The sequence below is a fragment of the Pagrus pagrus genome (assembly GCF_965226575.1).
Source record: "Pagrus pagrus genome assembly, chromosome: 23".
NCBI classification, from domain to species: domain Eukaryota; kingdom Metazoa; phylum Chordata; class Actinopteri; order Spariformes; family Sparidae; genus Pagrus; species Pagrus pagrus.
In genome coordinates this window covers 18,792,032-18,798,031 of record NC_140205.1, presented here as the reverse complement: position 1 = coordinate 18,798,031, position 6,000 = coordinate 18,792,032, and the positions used below count along the sequence as shown (strand labels likewise).

General features: G+C 42.3%; 1 pseudogene across 1 annotated transcript; it reads left to right on the top strand.

Moving 5' to 3' along the window:
- Positions 1 to 2,407: 2,407 nt before the first annotated feature.
- Positions 2,408 to 4,307, top strand: LOC311252804 (E3 ubiquitin-protein ligase TRIM21-like; annotated as a pseudogene). The gene is made up of 2 exons: positions 2,408 to 2,473; positions 2,707 to 4,307. The product of its transcript is annotated as an E3 ubiquitin-protein ligase TRIM21-like (transcript).
- Positions 4,308 to 6,000: the final 1,693 nt, after the last annotated feature.

The window sequence follows — 6,000 nt, the reverse complement described above, 5'->3', positions numbered from 1 at the left end:
TAATCACATAACAGTCATTACAATATCAAACACTGTGCCTGAGCCCAACGCCACAGCAATATTCTAAGCGAATATGGCCTCCTTATTAGTAAAAAGGCAATGTGTAAGATATGGCCGCCTGTCGTAGATAGCTCCGAAACTAAAGGGGGCAGCTGTATGCTGCTAGCCACTGTTAGCTCAGTTAGCAGTGCAGCTAAGTGGCCCTATTAGCTGACGGGCCTGCCTGGACCACCACCACGGATCACTGGGGGAGTTACTGCACGCAGCGTGGCAGACAGCAACATTTAAATTGTTAATTCACAATCAAAATAATGTTTTTCAGGAAAATATATACTTTTATTCTGCATCTTTCTACTAGCTCTGTAGATGTGCTATTTTGAAAAAATGATTTGTCTGCATAAAATGTTAAAATGACCTTTAAATACTTTGGTGTCTGCCTGATGTTTAAGGTCTTGAATCACAAAGCTCCTGCACCACTGAGTGCTTTTATTAAGCAGAACAGCTCAAACAAGAGGGGACTGTATAATTCATAACTTTCAGACAGTCGTGCCTCTCTGTGAGAGCTTTTAAAATGTGAAACACCTTCACAACTGAAATAGAAAACTCCAACACTTACCGAACCTTCATACAAAGTTTTAGGACCTGGCTCCGTAAAGTCAAGCACGTGAACACTCCTAATGATTGATTACTTTTGCTAACTTGCTGCTTACTTGTTCTTATGTCATCTGGCTGTTGCCGCTCGTCTGCTTTGCATGGCTTGAATATATATGGACATACTGTATTTACTAGTGTCTCATTAATAATGCAGCAAAGTCGCTTTTCTATTAAAATTCATACAATTTTGTTCACTTCATGCTCCATGGCTGACATTTATTACAATAACAGTGCAGAAACACAATAAGCATACTGTTAATTACAATACCAGTATTAGTCTAATAGTCTGATGGTTTATATTATATTATATTGTTCTGCACGTTCTGAATAGTGGATGTGGTCACTGTGATGCTGCATCAGTGTTCAGCTGCTTCTTGTTGCTCTGATGATTCAGACGCTGTCTTGTGCATGCTTATCTGTTGCTTTGTTGTCATTCTGGTGTCTTATCTTCTCAAGAAACTCAGCTGTATCTGACAATGAAGTCCCCCTTTTTCTTTATCCGTCAAACTTAATATGTTATGCTAAAACAAATACTAAATACATTATTTCATTGTTTTTCAGACTTTTACCTTTTTAGCAGTCTGTTGATGTGGCAACTGCCAATAATTTCCGATTTGAAGATCAGTTTCTGCGCTCTGCCTCCCTCGAGAGATTTCCTCTTGTTGTGGTTCGTTAGGAAGTTGCATGTTGTGGTTTGTGGTTTGGTAGGTAGATTTTTAGAGTGGCCAGAGAGTATCAACAGAGAGGGGGGAGAATTTAAAGTTTGCCTTAGAAATGGGTACTGGACAGTGTGATTGAGAATTGCAAATGTATATCATGCAAATACTAGCCCTCTTGTCTGTAATAATTTGACTGCGTATATATTTTTTTTAAGAAAGTACATTGAATGCTGTAAGCAACAAACAAATCCAGCTGCCAAACTCCTTTTGCTCCAGGAGCCACTCTTCTACTGTCCCATTTACTGCTCCTCAGAATATGTCAATATAATTAAAATGTCAAAAGGCGTGTCCAAAAGATGAGCTCACAGTGTCTTAAGGACATATGATGAGACTTCAGAGAAGCACATCAGTAAAATGTGGTCCAAATGTGCCAAAGCGAGAGACATCTATAAAGTCACAGCTAAAGAAATAGCTTTCGGCCCAGTCTTATCTCTGTAGTGCCCCCTTATATGGACAAGATCTCCTGGCACAAGTGTGCAAAAGTGCAACTAAAGAGAACTGACTAACAGGCACAGCCGGCATGAAGATGGCAGATATGAAGATGAGAAGGAGCAAAAGTGAAACAAGAGCAAGTTCAGCGAGCCGTGAAAACAGGGGAACTTTCACGGGGTAAGGCGGGTTTGTCAGAGGAGAGAAAAATGGCTGTAGATTAAATACATCAACAGAAGAAGACCATCTGTTGTGTTGACGCAGTGCATCCGGAACTTAAAGAGTGCATTTTTTATGATATTTCATATTTTTCTGCATACTTTCCAGACAATGTTGATGAGTCACAAGGTCTGTTTTTTTCTTTTTTTTTTTACAAATACATTTTAAAAAGGTTAGCAGAGAAGGTGTCTAGTGGTAGTTCAGTCTACATTTGGACCGTGAATAAACTCTGCAGGTACTGAAAGACCCAAGAAGAACTTCTGTTGGAGGTGGAGTCATACAGGAAAAACCAGAATGTTTCAGCATCACATGACTTGAAGGGAAACAATGAAAAATAACACAGAGTCAGTAGAGCCGCATTCTAAGCAAGTCTTTGTTACTCTCTGACGAAATATTAGACTTGGTTCAACAAAGACCTCATTGATACAACAACATATTCTCCAAACACACCGGTAAGATAATAATCAACTGTATAAACAACTTTATCAATACGTAATGTATTTGTATCTAGACAGGAAGCTCCATTGTGAACTAACAGTTCTTTAATTGGCATGTCAAAGGTTTGAATCGCTAAATAATTTAAAATCAGTGTTGCTAATGTTTCACTAGGAAAATGTTGACATATTTTTAACAGATACTCCAAAAAGTCAACGTGTCTCTTTTACACTTTCACTTTCATTCTTAGAGTGTAAACATGGCAGCAGCCAGCAGTCTCCTCTCTGAAGATCACTATCTGTGCTCCATCTGTCTGGATGTGTTCACTGAGCCAGTCACTGTACCATGTGGACACAACTTCTGCAAGGATTGCATCACAGAACACTGGAACATTAGTGCCCAGTGTAAATGTCCCATGTGTAAAAAGCTTTTCCATAGAAGACCCGAGCTTTATGTCAACACCGTCATATCTGAGATGGCTGCGGGTATAAAGGAAATCTCCGGTAGTTCAGAAAGGCCAGGAGCCAAACCAGGACCTGTTCTGTGTGACGTCTGCACTGAAACCAAACTGAAGGCCCTGAAGTCCTGCCTGGTGTGTTTTGCCTCCTACTGTGAGACTCACCTGGAGCCTCATCACAGAATCACAGGCCTGAAAAGACACAAACTGATTGATCCTGTGGAGAACCTGGAAGGTAGGGTGTGTACAAAGCACGAGAGACCTCTGGAGCTGTTCTGTAAAACTGACCAGATGTGTGTGTGTCAGGTGTGTGCTGTAACAGATCACAAGCTTCATCACATTGTTCCTCTAGAAGAAGAATATGAAGGAAAGAAAGCAGAGCTGGGAAAGACAGAGGCTGCAGTTCAGCAGATGATCCAGGAGAGACGACTGAAGATTGAGCAGATCGGACAGACACGGAAGCTCAGCAAGGAAGACGCCGACAGAGAGACAGCTGACAGTGTTCAGGTCTTCACTGCTCTGATCCAGTCTGTTCAGAGGAGTCTGGCTGAGCGCATTGAAATGATTCAGGAGAAGCAGAAAACAACAGAAGAACAGGCTGAAGGCTTCGTCAAAGAGCTGGAAGAGGAAATTTCAGAGCTGACGAAGAGAAGCTCTGAGCTGGAGCAGCTCTCACACAACGAGGACCACCTCCAGTTCCTCCAAAGCTTCCCATCCCATAACCCTGCTCCAACCACTAAGGACTGGAAGAAAATCAGAGTCTACTCATCATGTGAGCGGACCGTGTGGACAGCTGTGGCTCAGCTGGAGGAGACGCTCAGCAAAGAGCTGAAGAAGCTGTGTGCTGATGCTGAGCTGAAGAGGGTCCAGCAGTACGCGGTGGACGTGACTCTGGATCCTGATACTGCAAACCCCTATCTCACCCTGTCTGCTGACGGGAAAAGAGTAGAGTGCGGTGATGTCAAGAAGAATCTCCCGGACAACCCCGAGAGATTTTCCTCTTGCGCAGTCTTAGGGAGGCAGAGTTTCTCTTCAGGGAGATTTTACTACGAAGTTCAAGTTAAAGGGAAAACTAAGTGGGATTTAGGGGTGTCAACAGAAAGGGAGAACACACGCTGTGCCCTGAGAACGGGTACTGGGCTATATGGTTAAGAAATGTAAATGAATACAGAGCTCTTGCTGGTCCTTCTATCCGTCTCTTTCTGAGGTCAAAGCCTGAGCGGGTGGGGGTGTTTGTGGATTATGAGGAGGGTCTGGTCTTCTTTTACGATGTAGACGCTGCAGAGCTGATCTACTCCTTCACCGGCTGTAACTTTACTGAGAAACTCTATCCGTACTTCAGCCCATGTCCCAGGGATGGTGGGAAAAACTCCCGCTCTCTGGTCGTCTCTTGAGGCTGTCAAACACCTTATGGGGGTTTTTCCACAGACACAGATGGCCTGGCAGAGTCACTACGCACCGGACAGAACTGGATCTCCATTCAAATTTTTACTGTCCCAAATAATGCAGAAAAAGATGCTTGGGATCAATTTGAATTACTAAACTTGCAGTAATTTGGCTGTTTTAGTGCACACTCTCCATCCCTTCGTCCTGCCCTCCTCCACCCCCTCCTTTCTAGCTTAATTCCGTTTGCTTCCTCTGATTCTTCTCCCTCACGCGCTGACCATTTCTTTCCTTTCTCCATTTCTCCTACCAGGCTTTTCTTGCTTCCTCTCTCCTTTCTCTCTCTCCCACCCTTCACAGCAGAGCCAGGGTGTTGATGCAAAGCAGCCGAGCAAAGTGGGGAAGGGACAGAGTGGGGATTGATATCAGATGTTTTGTTGTTATCTGAGATGGACAGGAAGGACTGTTCTGCTCTATCAACCTTCGTCAACGTCCTTGGCCGAGGAAATGACACTGGGGATGTCTGGCCAGTGGATTCAGACAGCTGTCTGGATAGACTTGGGCTGCTCCAGCTCATTTGGACATTACTTTCAAAGACTTTCTAGACACAGATTGGTGAGTTTCAAGAACAGTGGATGTTATTCCTGGCTTTTTACTAAATATAGGATGTAAGGATTTCAGAAGTTGATGTTTTTTCAGTGCCGTTTCATGTTTTTGCTTTTGACACCATGAATATGTAACAGGCCAAGTGTCCTGTCTTCTGAAATTATCTTCTTTCGTCCTTTGTACTGGCCCTTTAATGAATAAAGTGGTACTGGACAAGCCCTGCATCGCTTTCTTACCTTATTTAGCTGCAGCACAGTCACAGTCTTTTACCTAATTTTACTGGAACAGCTGGGGGCTAGGTGCATTGCTCAAGGGCCGATCCATGGTAATGAAGCTGCAACAGTCCAGTCTCAACTCTCCGTAACCTCCAGGCTACCTGGAAACTGTCAGGTTGTTCGGAAAAATGGCAAACCTGACTCATTGTCTCACAGCTGGATGTTTGTGGTTCAGGAAATCACAATGACAGGTCTGATCAGCTCTAACCAACATGGTGCTGAGCTGGAAGAAGACTCTCTATCTCCCTCTAATGGTGGCTGAGGTGTTTTACAGTAAACAGTTTTAAAACAATGAAGAGTCTCACAAATGTCTCACCCTTTAACCTTGTTTGGATGATAGGTTTTCATTGAAGGCTGAAACATAATTAATGGATTTTCAATGCATTTTCATACTTTTAATTCAATTTTAATGTTTTTATTTAATTTTTCAAAGTATATTTGAGTTATTTCAGTTAGTATTATTCACCGAACACTAGTCTTTTTCTTTCACAGCATACACTGTGTATGAGACAACTTAATATTACATCCTTTAGTGAGGAAAAAAGTCGGCCTCTGCAAAAAACGATTGAATAAAAAAAGTTTAAAAATGTATATTTTAGTTTTAAGAATCAAAATGGCAACTGGTTCAAGGCTTTTCAGGTGTTTGGTTTTGTACAGCATCCGCAACTGCATCCACAGGATGGAACCAAAAGAGCGGAAACTAATGTAAGACTTGCTTCATTTTTAATGTTATATGGTGTAATATCCACATATTTTTGCACATGATCCTATCAGATCGGAGTTAAATGAAGTCAGTTCTGGCCAAAAAATGGACATGAAATTC